This window comes from Pteropus medius, unplaced genomic scaffold (assembly GCF_902729225.1).
Source record: "Pteropus medius unplaced genomic scaffold, Ma_sr-lr_union100, whole genome shotgun sequence".
Lineage (NCBI taxonomy): Eukaryota > Metazoa > Chordata > Mammalia > Chiroptera > Pteropodidae > Pteropus > Pteropus medius.
Genome location: NW_024353908.1, coordinates 5516491 through 5541166, shown reverse-complemented (window position 1 = coordinate 5541166; position 24676 = coordinate 5516491).

The window sequence follows — 24676 nt, the reverse complement described above, 5'->3', positions numbered from 1 at the left end:
CATCATCTGTGAGGTTGAAATTGAGCATACAGCATAGCACCTGATACTCAGTGGGAGGGCAGGAAGTGGGAGCCATTACCAATATTATCAACTCTGAAAGGATTGAGAGGAATGCCCAGGAGACTGATTCACCAAGTAACTGAATGCTCTGGTCAAGTCACAAACTCTCTTGGCATTGCTTTCTTAAACTTTCTCTCATCTCCTGAATTCGTGATTACTTGATTATCTCTCCAGACTGTATCTTGTCTTATTCAACACCGTATCTCCAGCACATAGCACAGACATAACTCATAAAGATTTGTTGGATGAATGAATGAGGTTAATGAATGTATTTCTCTTGAATCTCTATCCAAGTACTTGGCTCACAGTAGGTATTCTATAAATATATGCTGAATAAACTAATGAATAAACCTATAAGTTAGAGGTGTGACTAATCACAGATCTCCAACATTTGGAAAAGAAATATATATATTTAAAAAGTTCATCCAGTAGGTGCTGGGGAATCCCATTCAAAAAAGTCCAAGTCTTATAATGTTATTTGAGGACATTTTTATCTGACATGTAAGCATTCTTTCATGATTAGACTGTTAAAATACTGTACCTGCTAATTTTGAGGGTCCAATTCTCTATGAAATTTGCCTAAAAACAAGTATAGTAGACATATTGTTAAGTGCATTTCACTATAGCAATTATCTATCAAAAGGAATTTTCATATAATTTTTTGAATTTAAAAACACTTGAATAATTTCTTTCTGTTATTTGGACTCACTGCTTTATATGGCAAGATCAATTGTGAAAAGCTGAGCAAGGCTAAAAATATTACAATTATAATCAAGTAAAATTAAATGAAACATTTTGAAATGTCAAAAATGGTTGGCATGTAGTGTACTTATGTGAATGAGTGATTTAAATAATGACAAAGTCTATCCCACTGAAGACTGGCAGCTTCTCTGTCTGTGAGAAGTTGGTATCTAACCTAAAATTTCACAGTGATATACAACATCATTTATTTTCATTCCAAAAGGAAGAATAAAATGTTTATAGCCAAAGCTTTATGGACACTATTATTTATTTATTTATTTATTTATTTATTTATTTATTTATTTATTTATAACTTTCAGGCCTCTCTCATTATGTTCCTCTTTCTAGGAAAGACAATGGGACAGCATCCAGAGAATAGTGGTTCATGGATTTATCAGGTTCAGCATCATAAACTGTCAGAACTTAATGAGCCCCGAGTGCAGGATCTCAGAAAAAAAAGCCATATGTTGTCACCTTTTCCTCCTGAACCCAAGGCACACCTAGGTGGTTAATGGCGGCTCCATTTCCTGATAAACCACAAATGAGATATAAGGTTTCACAATCATTTTAAAAATTATTAAGAAAAGGGATGGAAGCTAATATGATTGACCAATATTGGCAAGTTGGGATAAAACCTATGTGCCATCCCTGAATTAGTCCATGCCCCACATTTTATAGATGATAGCTCACACTCTGCAGCACAAGGATTAGTCAGGGCAATCATTGATGAAGTCCTTGGATCAAGCATATTAGAGTTCACATGTTGAATGAAGTGAATGGCCTGTAGAAGTTTGTAACATCAAATAAAATAGTATAAAGTGACATAAACTTATTTTGGGGAGCTTCTCTCTTCCTGCCCTCAGTTTTCAGGCATTCTTAATCTTCTTACTAGTACTGATGTCTGGAGTGCTTCGGTATGCCATCCCATCTGAGAAGTGCCTCAATTCCTCTTATTCTCTTTCCAAATCAAAGCTACTATTTCTCCATCTGATCAGCTGACAACACTATGTGAATTACTAATAAATCCACCCAGCAGTCCCTGAATTGTATTTCAATGAACTCTGGTCCAGCAAGAAAAATAAAAATAAATTTCAAGGCTAAATATATCGGAAATGCTTCTTGGAGATTCTCAAATATTAAAAAGCTCTCAAAATTCCTGGGGTAAAGAAACCAGTTTAACTTTTTAAACCATTTCATATTTTAAAAAGTAGTTTGACAATTCAAAAGATAAAGATTGGAATAAGGATATCTTATGATTAGAAGATTTTTCTGTGTCCCTCTCCTTTTAGAAATGCCAATTTGTAAAGTTGCCCTTTCCTACTCTGCTTTAGGTTGTCCAACTCTTTAAGAAAGGAAACCAATCCCTGGCCATATTCTGGGGGTGACGCGAAGCTGAGAAGGCCAGACAAGGAATTTTTTTCAGTCAAGAGCAAGTAAGAGGTATTTAGGGGATGAAATTAACACTGTGGTTTATTATCAATGATGTCTACTAATAACTAGTATCTTTTAAATGGTGTGTGTGTGTGTGTGTGTGTGTGTGTGTGTGTGTATCTGGTAGTGCAGGAGAGTGTTAATTATTAAAAATGTAGAGAATTTATAGCAGTATAGAAAGTAATATGTCACAAGGTAGGTAAAGGTAGTAATTTTTAATTCTGAAACCTGCCTTATAAGGTCTATGTAATCATTAAATGCATGTAAATTTTCAACACCAGGCTTGGTACCAATAAATATTTTCTATTAAAATAACGGAAAAGAACAATTTCTATTCACATTTGAGACTGGAGTTATACAAATCCCAGTTAATATTTTAATAAAAATAGCCTCTTTTGTAGTGTATATGCTTCCCAAATGGTCAAACTAGTATGGTCATTGAAATGTGACTGAATATTCTGTTGAATAACAGGTGATATTTATTAAGTACTTATTATATTTCAGGGTTTGCTCTAAGTTTTTTCTACATATATTATATCATTTTATTCGTATAATGACCTTAAAAGGTAAACACTGTTATATTCTTTTCACAGATGAAGACACCAATGTTTAACAGTTTAACATGTTTAAGCAAAGTTACATAACAAAGATTACATGGATAACAACAGGTGGAAAATATTTGGGCATCTTTTAAAAGAAATGTTATAGAATATTTGATATGGAAAAATGTAGAGATCTCTATATTAAAAATCTCTTGTAAATAATATTTTAAAAAATATTTTTAAATAATATTTTTCATTTAAAAAACTTTTTTAAAATAAATAAGATCTTTATTCATCTGGTTTAACATTATTTTCCAAAGGGAGGAAAGCTACTGGATTTCAGATGAAAATGCAGAAACAATTGCATAGCATGAATATTGGGCTTACACAGGAATATAATTTTGTCCTGGATGATCCAGCTAGTGCTTAGACTTAGCCAGTACATTTTATTCAATGATTTTGAGGCTGCTTATTGATAATAGTCTATAGACATTAAACTACTCCTAATCAAACAGATCTCTAAGTTTGCTGTCACAGCTTGTATTTTCCATAGTGGTCATATCTATGTATTCCATCCCACATGCTATTTTTACAATGTGATGGAGACACTGTTCCATCAGTGGGTGATATCTTTCTTCTCTCACCTTTAAACTGGGTAAACTTTTGTAATTCAACCAATAGAATATAGCAGAACATTGGATGATATCTAAGGCTAATTCATGGAAAGTAATGTGGTTTCTGCCTAGCCTTGCTCTTTCTCAAGATTCTTTCCTTGGAACCCAGGAAACATATTGTATGGAAAAGCCATGTGTGGGTGTCCCAGCTAATAGCCCAAGATTAACTTCAGATGATTCTATCCCCAGCCTTTAGGTCTTCCTTCTAACGTCCAAAAAGACAAGCCATCTCTGCTGTGCCTTGTTGTAACTCTGTGAGCACAATAATTGATCGTTTTATGCCAGTAAGTTTTGAGGTAATTTGGTATGTAACCATAATAACAGGAATATATTTTGTACTGAAATGAGGAGATACTACAAAAATAAAAAGTGTGTGGAAGTGACTTTGGGACTAAGTAGTAGGTGAAGTTGTAACGGCCACGAAGATACTGTCAGTGGAGACTTGATGGTTCTTGAGGAGGATCTTGAGAAGGGCATATAGGTAGCAGAAGCTATTGGTGGGGCCTTAAAAAACACAGAAAAAAATGATACTGGAAGCTGAACATCAAGAACTGTTGGTATGTAGTGGTGTAAAGTTTACTGTTACCTGTTGTCATGTGGAAAGTAGGAAATGTACTTAATGAACTTGTTCAGTTTTTAAGTGAAGTTTAGAGGGAATATAAAGAAGCCAGCTTTTGCTAAGTTTAGAAGCAAAACTGTTTCTCATTCTAGATTCTATAAAGTTTTCAAATGAGGAAATGTTTTTCAGGTGGAGACCAAATTCAGGATAATGTGAAAAAACATTTTATAAAGCTAAAACCAAGAGTGTGACTGTAAAACCACCCTTAAACTTCAGAAAAGTTTAAGGAGGTACCTCGAATAAACGATAGGACTTTTAAGGATCTTAAAGGCATGGCCTCATACCAGCCTTACAGGGAGCCAATAGAGAGAAAGGCTCATCTTGAGAGATTTGTGAGTATGGCTTTTGTCTAGTGGGGTGGATTATAAATTAATTCTGAAAAAATACACACACTATTTAAAAAAATAATTACATCAGGCTGGATTGAAAGGGACAGAGACAGTACAAACTGAAAATCTTTAGACTCAATGGGAAGGAAGCAGGCTGGAAAAACTAACTACTCAGCTGCTAACATGGGCTACATTTTATGGAAAAAGAAATCTGACTCAGAGGGTGAAACTAGAAGTAGGGTGAAAAATTCCCAGGACTAAATTCCAATCAAGGGATGGTGATATACACCTGTTTTAATTTTAGAACTTCAGTGAAAGGGTGATGATGATGTCCTGCCTCTATGCCTTTATGAATAGGGACCATTTTAACAGTTATCTTATATCTATCCCACTACTGAATGTTGGATATCAGAGGTAGATAATTTGCCTCTTTTGTTCACAGGTCTTAAGATGGAGAGGAATATACTTCAGAGGTTATATTAAAGGCATCTGAGGAGACTCATTTGCACCTGAACCTGATTCACATGGCAAGATCCTTGACTTTGAGTTGATTTTGTAGCAAGACTGGAGGGTCTCAGGAGAGAAATGTGATGTATTTTGCATGTGCGCTAGGGATGTGAATTATTATGGCCAGAAGGTACACTGTGGCAGATTGCATTTCCAAAGTTGGTTATACAAATTACATCCTACATGCTATTCTTCCAATGTGATAGTGACATTTCTTTATTCTCTCTGCTTGAAACTGGATAGAATTTGGTAACTGCCTTGAGCAATAGAATGCAGTGGAAGTGACACTGGGTAACATCTTAAGTTAGCTCATCAAGAGTGATGTGGCTTCTTCCTGCTTCTCACTTTATTTTGGGGATGCTAACCTGCAGAACCCAGTCATCATGTTTTGAGGAAGCCCAGGCCACATGGAATGGCCAGGTTTAGATGTTCTAGGCAACAGCTTCAACTAAGTTCTTAGCCAACAGCCAGCAAAACCATAAGACCTGTAAATGAATGAGCCTTTAGACTCCAGCACTCGGTCTTCAAGGACTCTGAGGACTTCAAGGACTTTAAAGCCTCCACCTAAGGCCTTAGACATGGAGCACAGAAATACCGTTCTCTCTGTGTCCTGTCCAACAAATTTCTGACTCACAGAATAGGTGAGCACAATAAATTATTGTTTTTTTCTCCCACTAAGTTGTGGGATAATTTGTTACTCAGGTGTAGTAACTAGAACAATAGTCAATTAAGAATGATTTTGAAAGCTCAAGTATATGACCATTACTTATTCACCACTGGATTCTATCAAGTAGAATTCTTTTGGCTGCAAGCAACAGAGACTTGACTCAAACTAGTTTAAAAAATATAGAAGATATATTATTTCAGTTAACCAGGAACCTAGAGTTTGGACAAGGTCTAAGTATGATATTCTCGGTGACTTAATGATTTAAAGCATAAGTTATCAGGGAACTCAGGCCCTTTTCATTGTTCATGGAGCCATTCTCAGGGATAGCTTTATCTCAGTCTGGAAGCAAGATGTTTGGGAAGTCTAAGTTTCCTATCCAGTTACAAGAATATCTAGAAGAAATAAAGCGTTTTTCTCTCCTTGTGCTTTCCTCTTATGGGTAGAAACTTTACCTAGAAGTGACCCTCCATGAGATTGTCTCACACATCTCATCGACAGTTGAAAATTCTTACTTTAGCTTCAAATGCCTGACTTCAATATGAATTCTTGCCACCAGGTGAATGGTGTTCTTGTTAACGATTCTCCCCTGAGAATAATTGTAAAAAACAAGTATATATGGCACAGATATACAATCCACACATTAATTTTCTGTGGTATAGCAGTTTAAAATTCAGGCTTTGGATTCAGATCAATGTGAGTTTCCTCATCTATAAAGTGGAAATAATATTTTCTACCTTGATAGGAGTTTACAAGATTAAAGTAAATAAGTATGCACATGAACCCAGTAGTATTCCTGGCGCATAGAAAGCCACCAATAAATTATTATTGTTATTGTTTTATAAAGAGTACTAATTACATCACTACCTATAAATTGGAGAAAAATTTCAAGTACTTCCTGAAGCTATCCTTTTCATGCTTTTCATGCTTTTTTTGTGATTGGAGTTGTGATGGCACATAATATTTTACCAAAAAAGGGAAATATTTGCCAGTGGATATATACTGAAACTAGTTGTCTGTAATAAGATGTAAACATATGATGTAACTTGCATTCTTTACATTCAAGCATAGTTACATTCAGCATAAGCCACAACTAAGATATAATATGTATATAATTTAAGCTCAGTAAAATAGAAAATCATTTTTACGACATATTTCTAATTTACTGTTATTTTATTACTTATACATATGATACATATTTATTTCTAAAACAAATATATCTCTTTGGCCACCTATTTTATTTCCTTAAGTTACAGGCAGTACATTACTCATGAATGGCAGAATATGTCAGTTATTTATCTTCCCAAAGTATCTAAAAGTGAATGAAGCTTGAATTGAGCAAGGAAATATCATAAATTAAAAAGTGAATTTTCTAAGAAAAGCTGGGAAAAGGTTTGAATATAAAATTAAAGTACATTTTGCCATAAAATGTAGCTGTCAAGGTGGCATGAACCTAAATATGAATTATGATTGGACTGAATTTGTATTTTTATCTTATGAAGCACTAAAGAATCATTCTGAAGTCATTGATCTTGGCCACCTTAAATCTTTATTTTTCTGATAACATGTCAATCAAGTATAAAGGTGGTAAGAGACAATTTAAGCCTGTGCATTTATTTGTCAATAAAACGTGTGCTCTATTGGTTTTTTTCTCAGTTGCATTCTTTTATCATGTCAATATTTCATAAGATTATATGACTGACTAATGGGAATAGCTATTACCAGTGTTGATGTACTTTGAAAATAGCAATCCATATTTTATGGACCAGAAAGGGACAAAACCTTTACCTTTGACCTTATTGAGCATAAAAGTAAGGTAATGTGAATGAAATTTGCCTCTTATTTTAGCCATTCACAATTAGCTTCTAATAGTCTCAGGGATAAATATTAGAATATGCAGCCCATTCTTTCTTGTTTTGTAAGAATGATTTATGAATCTCAAACTAAATTCTTCAAAAGCCAATTTAGGGAATAGAAATAATGCAAGCCAGAAAAACTGACTATGAGCACTTTTACACGAGGTGTTTTTTTTCTCCTAATTATAAAAGAGACTGATGCATGTTCTCTGTGGATATCATAAATAAAAACATATAAGCCAGAAGGAAAATGATCACGTGCAATCTGAACACCCAGATATACCACTGTTAATGTCTGTGTATATCCTTCTAGTCTTTTTTCTATACATACATATTTCTTTACCAAAAATATATCCTATATACTGATTAATAACCCTATTTTTTTACCAGGTGAATTTTTGTACTTTTAATGCTATACCACTTTGTCAAGAAAATAATAAGCTAAAGCAGGTAATTTTCACAGTATAATTTTTCTCCATCTAATGCCTTACTTCTTTTATTTATTCATTTGTGCATGTGGCTAATACAGATAGGTAATTTACTTGTATAAAATACCCGGTGTTCTCTAAGTGTTTTAAAAGCATCGATTTATTGGTTGTCATATATTTGACAAGTTATAGTTAAGTATGCTTTTAATATAATAAAGATTTTTTTCCTGTAATACAGCTACATACAAAATTAGAATATTTTAATTAGATTTTCATTTGTAAATCATGGCTAATAGCCAAATTTAGGCCATGCCCATAGTCATCTCTGTAAATATTTTTGACTACTGTGAGGTAACCAACCTTCAAGACAGTGACTAGTGATTCTTGCTTCCTGGTAGTCATGCCCTTGTGGAGTCCTCTCTTATGTTGAATATAACAGACCTGTAAACCAATAGGATATTGTGGATGCGTGATTTCCAATGCTGAGCTATCAAAGGCATTGCAGTGTCCACATTTCTCTGGGGGAAGCCAGCTGCCAGGCCGTGAGAACATGACCTATGGAGGATTCCATGTGTCAAAGACTGAGGCCTTCTGCCAATAGTCATCTAATGAATACTCTGGCCCCAGTCAGGCCTTCAAATGACTGCAGCCCTGGCTGACAACTTGCTTGTAGACTCTTGACAGACTGTGAGCCAGAACCAATGGCTAAACTGCTTCTGAATTTTGATATACAGAACTGTGAGTGAGTAAATTTTAGTTTTGCTTTAGGCTTCTATGATCTGGGAAGTAATTGGCTATGCAACAATGCATAACTAGTACAAACTGAAAATTAAGGTGTCTACTAAACCAACTGTCTTCAGTATGCTCTAAATGAACAGGAGCTTATGAGAACATCGTACCTTTATCAAGAGCCAAGGTAATCTATAAGTATTTATACTTAGTTGTAATGCATATTACTCATTTAAAGGGTAGAATTTGAGGCAAACTAAATGTACAAGCGGAAAGACAAAAAAGGGCAATGACATCTTTCATTTGAAAACATTTTCTACCATTAGTTTTTATTATGATCTGAATTTTTCTTCTCATTTTTAAGCTTTGATAAACAGAATACTTCTTCAGAGTAAATAAGCATGAATATCAACATTTCAATGATAAAGTTTGTGTGTGTATACACACACACACACATACACGCACGTATATACATGTATATGATAAAACAGGTATTTTTTTGAAATTTAAGTACATTTTATATTACCAGAAATTTAATTATAAGTCATACATGATTACAGCAATTGTGGGGGAAACATGACATGAGCACGTATCTCCTTTGCGTCCAACCTCACGTGCAATGGTAACAGTCTGGGCAAATAGTTCAGTGTGTATCCTTCCATAGCCCTCTGATCACATAAAATTAGGTAAACATATTAACATAATAATTTTTTTATGAACATGAAATCTTAGTCTATGTATTGTTTCACAATAAGCTGTTTTAGTTTAGAGAATGTGCATATAGTACCTATAGATCTAATCCATTCTTTTCAATATTGCTTAATAGTCTAAAGCAAGGATTTACAAACTATGGCTTGTGGGATAAATTTGTCCTGCCACCTGTTTTTGTATAGTCTGTGAGCTAAAAATGGTTTTAACATTTTTAAAGGGTTGGAAAAAAATCAAAAGAGAATAATATTTCCTGATATGTGAAAATTATATGAAATTTAAATTTTAGTGTTCATGAATAAAATCATATTGGGACACAGTCATGCTCATTTTGTTTATATACTATCTCAACTCAATTGAGTAATTGTGAAACATAATGGCTAGCAAAACCTAAAATATTTACTATCTGTCCCTTTACGGAAAGCGTTTGGCAATTCTTGATCTATAGCGCTCTGTTTAATAAAAAAAACAGGATAAGACACAAATGTAATTGTAACTTTTCTAGTGGCCACATTTAAACAGAAGTAAAGAGAAACAGGAAAATTAATTTTAATAATGTTTTAGTTAATACAATTAAGATATCATTTCAGCATTTATTTTTTATATTTTATTTTTTTTATTCTCATCTCCGTACCCCTCCCCTTTGGCAACCATAGGCTTGTTCTTTATATCTTTGAGTCTATCTCTCTTTTGTTTATTCACTTATTATTATTATTTTTTTTTTAGATTTCACATATAAGTGAGATCGTATATTTGCCTTTTTCTATCTGACTTATTTCACTTAGCATGACTCTCTAGGTCCATCCATGTTTTTTGCAAACTACAAGATTTCTTTTTTTTTATTGCTGAATAATTTTCCATATATATTTGTATATATGTATCACAACTTTTTTATCCATTTATCTATTGATGAACACCTAGATTGTTTCCATAACTTGGTTATTACTAGTAATGCTGCAATGAATGTAGAGACATGTATCTTTTGAATTATTGTTTTGGATTTCTTTGGATAAATATCCAGAAGTGGAATTGCTGGACCATATGGCAGCTCTATTTTTAATATTTTGAGGAATCTCCATAGTGTTTTCCATAGCGGCTGCACTGATTTACAATCCCATCAGCAGTGTACAATGGTTACCTTTAATCCACATCCTTGCCAGCGATTGTTATTTGTTGACTTATTGATGACAGCTGTTTTGACAGGTGTGAGGTAATATTGTGGTTTTAATTTGCATTTCCCTGATTATTAGTGATATTGAGCATCTTTTCATATGTCTATTGGCCATCTATTGATCTTCTTGGGAGAAGTGTCTAGGTTCTCTGCCCATTTTTTAACTGGATTGTTTGTTTTGGGCATTAAGTTGGATGAGGTCTTTATATATTTTGGATATTAACCCTTTATCAAATGATCATTTGCAAGTATCTTCTCCCATTCTGTAGGTTGTCCTTTTCATTTTGTTGGTAATTTCCTTTGCTGTGCAAAACCTTTTTAGCTTGATATAGTTTCATTTGTTTATTTTTTTCTTTTGTTTCCCTTGCCCAAGGAGATATAGCAGAAAAAATATTACTAAGAGCAATGTCAGAGAGTTTACTGCCATGTTTTCCTCTAGGAGTTTTATGATTTGGGTTCTACATTTAAGTCTTTAATCCATTTGAGTTTGTTTTTATATGTGATGTAAGAGAGTGGTTCAATTTCATTTTTTTGCACTTATCTGTCTAGTTTCGCCAACACCACTTATTGAATAGACTGTTTTTACCCCTTATATATCCTTGTCTCCTTTGTCACAGATTAATTGACCATATAAGTGAGAACTTATTTCTGGGCTCTCTATTCTATTCCATTAATCTATATATCTGTTTTTATGCCAATACCAAATCGTTTTGATTATTTTAGCTTCATAGTATAGTTTGATACCAGGGAGCATGATACTTCTTACTTTGCTCTTTATCAAGATTTCTTTGTCTATTTAGAGACTTTTGTGGTTCCATATAAATTTTAGAATTAGTTCTAATTATGATAAGAATGTCACTGATATTTTAGTAGAGATTGCATTGTCTTGTTTCTGATTATTTCAGCACTTAATTAATATAAGAATTATTAATGAGACATTTACATGCTTATTTTTCATACTAAGTCTTTGATATTCATATTCAGTGTATATTTTGCACTTACAGTACATCTGGACTTGGACTAGCCACATATCAAGTGCTGAGTGACCATATGTGGCTAGTGACTACTGTATTGTAATTTATTGTGCAAATATACTCTAATTTATATACATATCTAGTTAGCTGATAGATATTTATGTTGTTTCCAGTATTTTTGTCGTTATAAACATTGCTGTTCACATACATATTTATTTCTATAAGATATGGAGTCCCAAAAGTAGTTGTTGAGTCAAAGACATGAGTAACCATTAATTTTAATAGATACAAGAATTTGCTTTTGGAGTGAGGTTCAAATGTAAAAGCATGTTGGTTATAGATCATCATAAAGTTTTTTTTTTTTTTTCTGTGTGATTTCTAGAAGAAAAAGAACACTTTTATTTTAAAATATAGATATTCATATGAAATCCCCATAGTTTTTTCGGTTTGATAACCAATTTCAATAGTAAAAATAGTGTACATTTTAGAATACCTCACAGTCTCCAATCAGTTTTAAACATATTATTTTTCACGATGCTTTGACAATTTTGTGTAGGATGAGTTTTATCCCTGTTTTATGGCTGATAAGACTGAGACTCAGACAAGTTAAGTGATCTCCCTGAAGATGCCACATAGCTAAAAGTAACAGCTAGGACTTAGAGTACAATGTTCTTCCTAGTACCATGTTGTTGTCTGTCTAGTTCATTTGTTAATTTATTCAAAAATATCCACTGGATATCAACTGTATGCCAAACACTGTGTGAAATCCTAGAGTTTCAGTAGTGAACAAGACCAATGGGTTCCTGCCCCAGCCAAAGCCTGAGGCATTTAAAAGGTACCAGATCTGTGAAGCATCTATACAAAGAAACATAATTAAATTGCTTTAAGCATGCTTGAGTCCCTATTTCACTGAGAAGAAGCCCTTCACCTCATTAGAGGAATTGTGATCAAGTGATGATAAAAAAAGACAAGGACTCAGAATTATCTCGGTGTGCCTACTGAATGAACCACTTAAAACCTCAAGCACTTTAAATCATTGAGACATTTCGCTACTTTCAGGGTTGCATGATCAGATACACTTATGGAACTTCAGATTTTTAAACCTGTTTTTTGACCATTTGCTGTCCCAACTCCAAGCCCAATCAGTTAAGATAGGCAAAGTGCAAGTATAGTTCTTATACAATATTAGAAAGAAACATAATTTCTCCATGTGATGAAACATCTAGGCTAGGAATTCTAATATGCACCATCGATCTTTCAACTGGCATTAGGAGAATCGAAGGCTTAAATTTTAGTGAAAGGAGTTATACTAGTGAGACCTAGAAACAGCTTCTTAATGAGTAGAACCAATAAATGAGACAGAGAGAGAGAGAGAGAGAGAGAGAGAGAGAGAGAGAGAGAGAGAGAATCTGTTATGTGTGATTGGGAGTGGAGGTGGAATCATTTCAATTATAATATGCACAATAGAAAATTTTTATGTACTTATTAATACTTTCACTTGTTGACCCTGCCCCCAATTCCACTCTCTACTCCTTTCTACTGTATTCTGAGCCCCAGGAAACTGACTGATGGATGAAATTACATTCTTGTGGGTTTGGTCAATACAGGGGGTAAGGAGTGAGAGGAAATGAGGTTAAATTAGGCTATGTGGGGTAAAGTGTATCTTCTTTAACAACAGCTACTTTTAGGGTTCCCTTGGGAAAAGACTTCTTTCCCTTACCCTTCCAATCAAAGAGTGAGCTCTCTGTTGTTGCTAACCCTGGTGTGCTTAACCGTTCCTTGCTGATTTCCCTGGGCCTTGCCCACATCTTTGTAAATAATTCCTGTCAAATCCTTTTCAGTGTTCTTTTGATATAGCAACTATTTTCTATTGTTCTGTCAGGACACTGCCTTACATACTATTTTTTATGAGAAGTAATTGTTTATTATTCTTATTTATAAAACTTTATAAGTACATAAGAAGTAGACCATCATTATGCCTCTTGCTAAGCATTTTTAGAGACAACTTTGGATTCCTATCAAAGTACACTTAGACATTCTTAAGCTGCTGGAGTAATTGTACTCTAAGCGTATACATTTAAAAACAGCTTTCCTGGGAAGAAGAAATCATCAGACAATATTTTGAAAGGGCAATGGCCTTTTGTAAAGGCATCCCATTAAAGTGTTTTACATTTTTACCTTGACCATCATTTTTTTCATTAAACAATGTGCATTATTTATTAATACGGCCATTCACAGGGGCAGGCAGCAAATTGGCAAGTTGGCCTTTACATTAAACTTTTAATGTTAAATCTGTAACAAATACAACAAACTGCTATATATAAAATAATTATTTCTCCTCTTTCTACCTGTAACCAACCGATAAGAGGCCTCAGAACTGCTGTGTATAAACAAAGTCCATTTCTTTTTAAAGCTTTTCTGACCTAAATTAATAAATCACATCTCTCTAATCTTACTATCTTTGGATTTTCCAGTTTATCAGTTAGACTTTAACTACTTGTTTGTTTTTGAGTTCACATTTCTCTCTAAGGAATCCTATACTTTATCTACAATGTTGCCCAAGTTATACTTATGAAAAAATGATCCGATTATGTTATTTTTCACTTACATGTCTCCAGTTACTCCCCACTAACCACCAACTAAATCTTACTGGTATATACATGTATTTATAGTCTATTCCCAACCTTCTCCCATTACCTCTTGCTTTTCTCCCCTCTTCTCTCTTTTTACGTGGTACTGCCATAGCCATACACAGCTTATTATGTCACTGAAAACACTGTTCAATACCCTGCACTACATGCTTTCACACTTTCACATGTTGGATCCACATAACAACAGAGCTTCAAAATAGATAAAGCAAAAACTGACAGAAAAGGAAAGAGAAATAGAAAAATCCACAATTATGGTTGGAGACTTCAATACTCCTCTCTTAGTAATTGATAAAACTAGCAGACAGAAAATTAGCAAGCATATAGAAGAACCGAACAAAACCATTAACTAACTAAAATATAACTGATATTTATAGTACCCTCCATTAAAAAACAACAGAATAACATTCTTTTTAAGAGTATATGGCACTTACCCAAGAGAAACCACAACCTGGGTAATAACAAAAACCTTAACACATTTTAATAATTGAAACCATACAAAATAATTTGGTGTTAATACAAAACATATTCCTAAATTGTGACCATAATGTTTCATACTAGAAATCAATAAAACAAAGATAATAGAAAAAGTTCTAAACATTTAGAAATTAAGTGATGCATTCTTAAATAAAGAGGAAATCTCAAGAGAAGTTGGAATGTATTGAACTAAACAAAAATAATAAAATTTGAGGGTTGTAGCTAAAGCAGTATTTAAATGAAAATTAATAGCATTAAATATTTATATTAAAAAGAAGAAAGATCTCATATAAATAATCTAAGCTTCTGCCTTAAGAAACTAGAAAAAAAAATACCCTAAAACAAGCACAAAGAAGGAAATAATAAAGATAGAAGACATGAATGAAATTTAAAATAAAAAACAACAGAGAAATTCAGTAAAAGCTAGTTCTTTGAAAATATAAACAAAGTTGATAATCTTTTTAAATAATTGACAAAGAAAAAAGAGAAGAAACACACAGTCTTAATGCCAGGAATGAAAGACTATCACTAAAGACATTAAAAGACAATAAAAGAATTCTACAAATAACTCAAAGCCCATAAACTCAACAACTTAATAGAGCACTTTAAAAAAAACACAGATAATGAATATTACTCAATATAAAGTAGATAATCTTAGTAGTCTTATATACTACTAAATAAATAGACTTCTTAATTTAAAAACCTTTTGAAAAAGAAGTCTACAGGTCCAAATGATTTTACTGGCTAATTCTGCTAAACACTTAAAGAAGAAATAATGCCAATTATACTCAATCTCTTTGAGAAGAGAGGAGAGAACACTTCTCAACACATTTTATGACAGTAGAATTACCCCAATACTAAAACCTAACAAAGACAGTACAAAAAAAAGAGAAAACTACAGATATATATTTTATGACTATAAATACAAAATCCTCAGAAAACATTAACTAATCAAATTCAGCAATATTTAAAAAAATATACCACAATAAAGTGAGGTTTATTCTAGGACTTCATTATTTAAAAATCTACCCATATTAATAGTCTAAGAAAATAAGAAAAACCACACAAATATATCAACTGATGCAGAAAAAGGATATGACAAAATTCAATACCCATTTGTAATAAAATATCTCAACAAACTAGAAATTAAAGAGAATTTCCTCAATTTGATGAATAGAATCTACAGAAATCCTACAGCTAATATCATACCTAACAATCTATCTTAAAGAGGAATGTTTTTCCTTTAAGTTAGAGAACAAAAAAGGATATCCACTTTCCTCACTCTTATTAAACATCATACTGGACATCCTAGTCAGTATGATCAGTTAAGGAAAAGAAATAAATGGCATTTATGTTGGAAAAGAAAAAATAAAACTGTCATCTACTCACAGATGACATGAGGATTTATGTAGGTAGCAAATCCCAAGGAATATCCAAAATATTCCCAGAGATACTAAGTGGGTTTAGAAAAGACACAGGATATATGGTCAATGCAGAAATCAATACTATTTCTATAGACTATCAATGAAAAATAGGAAACCAAAAATTAAAAATTATCATATACAAAATTTATCATAAAATTATCATATACAAAATTCCACAAAATAGAATACGTGGATAAAAACTTGACAAAACATCCAGAGGATCTGTATGCTTAAAATTACAAAACACCAATGAAATAAATAAAAAATTAACTAATATGTACCATATTCACGGGTCAGAAGACTGAATATATCAACATGGTCTTCTAATCCATAGTAAAGGTGTCAATTCTTTTCTAACTGATCTATAGATTAGTACAATTCCATTTGAAGTCCAAACATGATTTTTTTGTAGATATGGAAAGCTAATTTCTAAAATTTTTATAGAAAGGCAAAGGACTTAGAATAGACAAAAACAATTTTGAAAAAAAAGAATGAAACTTGGAAGAATCCGTCTACTTAATTTTAAGACTTACTATATAGCTGCAACAATCGAGACTGTTATTGGCTAATGGATCCAAATAGGTGAATGGAATAGAGTCCAATAACAGATCTGCACAAGCATGCCAATTGTTTTTTAAAGGTATAAAAGCAATTCTTTGGGGGAAAGGCTATTCTTTTCAACAAAGGTTGTTGAAACAATGAAACAGCCATATGTAAAAACATAAAATCTTAACCTAAACCTCACATCTTATACAAATATTAACTCAAAGTGGATTATAAATCTAATGTAAAATTATAAAACTTTTAGTAGAAAACATAGGAGAAAACTGTCTGATCTGGAATTAAGCAAATTGTTTTTAAACACTGAAATATAGTCCAAGAAAGGGAAAAACTATATGTTGGATATTATCAAAATTAAAATATTTTGCTCTGTAAAAGACATTGTTAAGAATGAAAATTCAAACTACAGCTTGGGATATAATAGTTACTAGTTACATATTCATCAAAGTACTTGTAGCCTGAATGTATAAAGAACTATTAAAACTCAACAGTGAATTTTTAAATGGACAAAAACTTGAAGAGACAATTCACCAAGAGTATATGAAGAAGGCAAATAAGCACATGAAAAAATGCAAGTTTTGATGAGAATGTAGAGCAATTGGAATTCCCAAACACTGCTGATAGGAATGCAAACTGATATAGCCACCCTGGGAAACAGTTCAGTGGTTTCTTATAACTTTAAATATATACTTATTTATGTAACATTTTAATCTCATAGTAGGTACTTGCCTTAGAGAAATGAAAACTTGGATTTACACAAAAAAATAACTGTTCATGAGTTTTTATAGCAGATCTTTTCATAATTACTCCAAAACTGGAAACAATCCAAGTGTTCTTTCACAGGTGAATGGATAGACAGTCCATTCAATGGAATACTCCTCAGCAATAAAAAGTACAAATTAATGATAACGAGACAAGTTGCATGAATCTTGAAGCATGATGCTCAGTGAAAGAAGTCAGTCTCAAAAGGTCACATACTGTATTATTCCATTTATAATATTGTTGACTAGACAAAACTATAGTGATGGAGAGTAGATCAGTGGTTGCCAGAGGTTAAGGATGGGGGAAAGGACGCAATTACAAAGAGATGGCATGCAGGAGTTTTCCTGTAGTTTTGTTGCTGTCCTGTATCTTGATGATGGTGGTGGTTACACAAATCTATATTTATGTTAAAATTCGTAGAAGTGTACATATAAAAATTCAATTTTACAGCAGATTAACTTTAAGAATCAGAATGGAGATGGGAACAACATCCCACTTATGTACAAAGATAGTGGATATTACAGCAGTAGAACCAAGAGAAGGATCTGGAGACCCACACGCCAAGGGATGGGAAAGAGGTTTTTGTTGGGAGCAAATGTTAAGCATTTTATATAGATGCAAAGTCTGGTGTTGAGCCTCCACCATGTTCTTTCACCCTAAAAAAAGGAAGGGTGTTTTACCATGAAAGGTAGTTGGTTTCCTATTTTTAGAGACCTTCAAGCAAAGGATGGAAACTCTTGCCCAAGAACTTGTAAAAGTGATTCCTGAAGAAAATGTGATGTTCAGTTAGATTTCTGAGGTCAATCCATTTGAGATTCTGTGAAATAACCAAGTGCCAGAAAGGTGGTGAGCATCTATTATTGCAAGGTGAGGAACAATGAAGCATGGCTAAACTGTACATCAATTTGCCTCTCACGAGGAATAGATGCAGTCACAGTTATTTTAGAGATCAATCAATTTTGGACCCTGGGCTATCAGACTAATCTGAATTTTGGAAAATTATCCCTCAACAGAAGGTCAAGCAGGATGAAAAGAATTTCTCTTTTTAAAAATCTTTTTTTGTAGGTATGCCATATTTAATTTTAAAAAGTGTTTATGATGATTCTGTTGTAAAATTGTTTACCTATATTCCGAAAAGTTCCTTAAGCAGGTCTGGTCTCTTGAGGGACAAGTGGAGCTAGAAGGCCTGAAGCCCTTTTCTGGGATGCTAATGTAAAACACTTGCCAACTTGCTTCTACAGTCCTTAGCCCCCATGTATGATTCAGCAGTTCTCTGAAGATGGCCCACACCAGCAGCACCAGCTGCACCTGGGGGCTTGTTAGAAATGTAAATTCTAGGTCCCCAACACAGACTTATTGAATCATGAATTCTGAGGAAGATGTCCAGTAACTTGTGTTTTAATAATCCTTCCAAGAGATTCTGATACAAGCTAAGTTTGGCTGATGCACGCCAAGGTTTGGCAAACATGGTACAGTTAGCTTCATTCTGACTTATTTTAAGGTCTCCAGACAACCCCAGAGGTGATTTTCAAGCCATTGGGAATTCACATTTTCCTGTGTTAAGCTAACTGCCTAGTCACAGAAGCTCCACTTGGCCCACTACTAGCTTAATTCAAGCAATAGGCATCAGAGAATTAAAATTTCATCACGAGTCTGTCCATTTCCTACTTACAAGCCATTTTGATTTGCAGCCCTCAACTACAATCCCCAGAACAGACAGGAGGAACCCGAACACATACTACTCTTCAGTTTCTTACGTGATTAGCTCATTATTAGCCCATTTAAGGAAGGCATATTTTTTTTAAATTATGGGTCCTTCTCTAACTTCCTTTCAAATCTTAATCATTACACTCCTGACACTCTTTCCTTTTTTTCTTTTTAAAATTTCCTATTGGTTGTTATTTTCTCATGGTGCTTGCCAGACTGAGTTTAAAACTTCACTGTCTGTTTTAATATCTCAATTGGTTGCCATAATATGACTGTAGAGGTTTCTCAAAACAGAAGTATGTCTGCCAAGTAAAGCTTTCTGTCTGAAACTCGAATGTGACATGTTTCCTCATCATTTAAAGCACTGTTATAATTAAGGATTGGTGAACCCCATTTCAGTTTGAGTTAGCTGAACGTCTAATGTTTATTCAAACATCCTGGTTTCAATAAAAACTCTAAATGTGAGTTGCCAGCACTTTTTCCAGTAACTTTTAAATCCCTGTGTGTTTCAAGGGAAATATAGTTTGAATGTTTCTGAATCATTTACACTTAACTCATCAGAATATTATTTCTAGAATGTGTTCTTGTCCAAGTATCACGTACCTCTTAATGTCTCGAAATAGGATGTTAGTTAAAACACTGCAAAATATAAACCAAGCTGAAGCTTAGAAAAGTTGACCCATATATGGCTTTGTTTCTGAACTTGGCCCCAAATGCCTTGCTTACAGGTGTCTCAGATTAGGATCCTTTTTACTACTCCAGAAAATATGACTGTTTGCCTTGTACCCCTGGATATAATCACATGTGCATTATTGGAGGTAATTATAAAGAACATGAGCACAAGTAAACTACATGTAGAATCAATATTTTAATTTTAAGTGTTGGATAGGCCCCCTTCTCTAAAATTTCTATGAGAAAAGAAACTATATGTCCATTTAACACTGGAACTTGGGAAACATGGAAGGAAATCAGGTGGCTGGCTGCTCTGCCCCTGAAGGCTGCACATTGCAAATCTCTGAAAACATGGAATTGAGTGAATGAGTGTTAAATTTCTTGAGTCAGGCTAGACTTGAAAATGTAAACTTCTGTGTCATTAGATTGACAGAAATGTATAAATAGGTGCTTCTTATTTATAGTTAACATGCTGTATTAGGATCCAGTCAGGAAAACAGACCCACTTTCAGTATTTCAACACAGAGAATTTCGTAAAGGGAACTGGTTAAGCAGAATGTGAGGACTCAAAAATCAAAATGGGGAAACTGAGGTAACACAGAACTAATTACAGGAAGCAGCTACCATGCCTAAGGCTGGAGGAACAAAGGGTAGAAGTTGATGTTCTCAAACCCAGAAGCTTGGAGGAGGGACCTCATGGAGCTGAAGTTCAGACTCTGAGGTGGAGTAGGGGCTGTGAGGGTGGTAGTACTTCTAAGTGCTATTCCATGAGGCTGGTTGTGGGAGTGTGGAAAAAAGCTGGACGTTAGAAATGATTACTGCTGCCAGGGTGAAGAGCCCTATTATTCTGAATTACGGTTCAATCAGGATTCCTATTGAGACCATTTATGGATATTTGTCATTTGAGTTAAGATGCTATATGGATGTGTTTACCTCCTTTTGTCTCCATTTCTGAGAACTTCATTATTCTCATTCATAAAATAGGATCAATAATCTTTGCTCTGCCCATTTTGATGGTTTTTTTTTTTTGAAAAATAAATATTAAAATAAAACATTCGGTAAATGACAAAACACCAAATAAATTCTGTTCTTGTCTTTAAGTTTTACTTCAAAATATAACATTAAAATAAAAGAACTCTAAGACAAAATTGCTTATACTCCTATCATCCAATCTTATAAATGTTTTTTTTTTCCCCCTTACTCATTGTGGCATTTACTTCCTGATGCTATTGTTATTTTAAACTTGAAACCCTAGAAGTTTCGTCTTTGAGGACATAAGAACTACTTCTCAGTTTTTCTAAAACAGATACAAATAATTTTTTAAAAAATAGATATGGAAGGAAGGAAACAGTTTTAAATAAAATCACAGTATTAACAAATAGTGTTAAGGATGTTTTACAGCTGTGGATTATAGCACTGAAAGTAAAGCAGAGCTGTGTTTATAAAATTTTAAACAGAAATATAAGTCCATGTTTCTTGAGCCTTTTTTTCTAATTATATTGCTTTTATGCAGGCGAAAGTGAAAATATTTATAAAATAAGATATGATTATGGCACCTGATGCAGGAATATGTTTATCTTTCAAATTTTATAATATTTCTATGTTGAAATTAAACATGTAGTTTGCAATACCATGAAGAAAAATATGTCATCAAACAATTAAGGGGAGGATTTAAATTCACCATTTCAAGTATATAGTTTTAAGCTTTGACAGTCATTCAAAGTATGGATAGGCTGTGTTTTCTGAATAACAGTGTCATTTTGATGCCACTTTCATTTTTAGATTTTCATTTAGTAAAACAATGTATAAATTCAGTGAAATGTCTATTACCAATGGATCTTTTTTTCTAACTCTCTTCTAATCAAAAGCTATAGTGGATACCTTCTCCTATTATTTTCTAAAGATATAAAAATTTCATGATTTTTTTTAGTTTTTTCATCAAAACGTAGAGTATTGGCATGTTATCTTCCGTAGGCCCCCAAGGTGTTTTATTCTCTAACCCTCTCTATCCCCATCACTAAGTGTAGGTGGCAATAGACTATTTTCCCCTTGGGATATTGTCGGAATAGGCTGCTTTTATGTGTATTATTTTCTTAGTCAATGAGCTTTGGAAGACAAAAAGCTATCGGTCTGCTACTCAGTGACTTACTTCAACACAAAAATACCCTTAGGGGAACCACAGTGACTGGTAGAGTAGAAGGTATTGCTTCATGTTTAGACTTTACTGGCAAAAATGAATTGGAAAGTTAGAGCTGTTGTAGCATGGGGGTGTTCCAGGGGGAATGCCACAATCAATTGGAAAAGGAAAATGTAAATTTGAAATAGCTATTTGGTCTTCCCACTCCAGTAGCAGAAAATGTTAAAATTCTGTCTGGTCTGAAGCATTCACAGTCACAATTGAATTTCAGTAGAAGTGTCTCACACAGTGCGTAAATGTATGCAGAGCCGTCATTCCATTGGCACGTTAATGAAGCTAAAGGAGCTGCAGAGGAGATACATTGTCCCTAGAAGGAAGATATCTATCTATCTATCTATCTATCTATCTATCTATCTATCTATCTATCTATCTATCATCTATCTATCTATCTATCTATCTATCTATCTATCTATCTATCTATATACCTATATCTATTTATCTCTCTATATGACTATATATAGATATATATCTTATATATCATATATCTATATCTATATCTCTCTCTATGTATATCTATATATATGTCTTTTTTCCTCCCAAGGAAATGATTCTAAAGTAAAGGCCATTATTCTGTCAATATAAGTGCCCTTGGGATATATATGAAGTATTTTTTAATACTCACCCCACCCCCAATTTTTGTTTTTAAATGACTTTATAAAGTCAAGAGCGCTCTCTGATATGGTTTCACTGACAGTGTATAAGGTTTGAAAAAGCTGTCACAGTATCAATCAAATGTCAACTCTAAGATATTTTACAATGTCAGTGAAAATTTACCCATTAATGCTCAGAATTTTCTGTTTGGGGAAACCCTGCAAATCACAGGGCATTCTCTATAGCTTCAGGTCACTGCAAAAGATATCATTGAGAAATATTTTTGTGGCTGGGTCAATTTCCCATTGTACCTATTAAAAGTGAGGTCATAAATTAAAAAAAAAAAAGTTATTGAAATGGACCTTCATCTGGGAACATGAAAGAGAAAAAGAATACAGTGAGTTTTTAATAGGTTTAATAGATTGAGAGGAACCATAATCAAAGAAAAATGTGCATTCTGTATATCTGTGACTTTTTTTTACTCTTTAAACATTTTTATTGTGGTTAAATAACATAATATAAAATTTACCATTTTAACTATTTTAAGTGTATAGTTCAGGGCATTAAGTACATTTACATGGTTTTACAGCCATCACCACCATCCATCTTCAGAGGTTTATCATCTGCCCAAACCGAAGCTCTGTATCCATAAACAACATCCTATATCTCCCTCCCCCATCCCCTGATAACCACATTTCTACTTTCTGTCTCTATGAATTTGATTACTCTGGGGACCTCATACGAATCATACAGAACTTGTCCTTTTGTGTCTTACTTTACTTAGCATAATGCCTTGATGTTTCATTAATCTTGAGATTTTTATCAAGATGTTTGTTCTTAGTATTAAATGGTAAAGCTTTTGTGATACCAAAACTCCTTGAAACTAACTTTTTTTTAATGCAGTTTTAGGGGCTCTTTAAGATGACATTCAATTAAATTTAAATCAGAAAAAAGTTATTAATTTTTATAGACAAAATAACTTTCTTACATCTTCAAGTATGATAATAATAGCAACACTATTTAGGGCTATGTGCTAGGCATAATTCTATGTTCTCTGCATGTATAATTTATTTAATTCTTACAATATCCTACAAAAGTGATCTGTTATCTTCCTCTTTTTATAGAGAATGAATTGAGCCACAGGAAGTTTCAGTAATTTGCCTACGATCATACAAGTAAGTAGTACAGCCAAGTTTTAAACTCAGGCTGCCTGGTGAGGATGTGCTCTTAGCCATGACAGCATTATGTTTCTTCTCATGCACTCCTCCTATCAACAAGAGACTATGCTTGGATTGGTCTGAGTGCTCATAGTGTTTCAAACCTCCTTAAATGATTCCAATAAATAGTCAAGTTGAGAACTGCTAGAATAGAGCATAGGGAAATAACAGTCAATGAGCCCGAGTGAGTGGCCTTGAACTTTAGTCTCCTTAAGGAAGTTTGGCCTTGATTTAGTTAGCAGTGGAGGAAGTCATGGAAATTCAGCAAAGCTTGTTTTAAGAAAGTTAATCTGGTCAAGTTCTGGGTTGCCAGTTCTGGAATTTTGTGGTAAGTTGTGTAGCTCTTGTTGACTTTGGCTTTATCTTTCACCCTGTGCAGAGGGGCATCCCAAAGGTAGAAAGTTCACACCTAAAAGGGGGTTTTAAATATAGATTAGAGGGAATAATGCATTGGAAAGACTATATCCAAGGGTAGGGAGTAACAGCATGAGCCAGAATGGTGTTTTAGGACAGTGAAGGAGGTATGAGAGACATGGACCAATCAGATCAATTGATAAAATTCCTTTACTAACTTGTAAATTTTTATTTATTTTTATTTTCAGTCCTCAAATAAGTTCTGCTTTATTTTCTCTCAAAAAATTCCATGCTGGGTATCAGTATCTATAACCTTAGACATATCACGTATCTGGGCCTCATTTTCCTCATTTGCAAAGTATGAAGCTTCCAGGGTCTCTAAGGAGCTGTAACCATCGACATTATAGCTCTTAAGTTTGGATTTTCTTCCTCTAGATTGTGAAATCCCTTATCCAATGTGCAATTCCTGTGGGCCTAAGGCCTGAGGAAGGAAGCTTTTTTAGAAGATAATGTTAGCACATCAGAATTGGACAATAATGGAAGATGGAATTCTCATTCCTCTTCTTGTTGAGACAGGCACTGGTGATCCATCTTTGCCTCTGTCACCCTAATTTAGGTCATTCCAATTGTGAG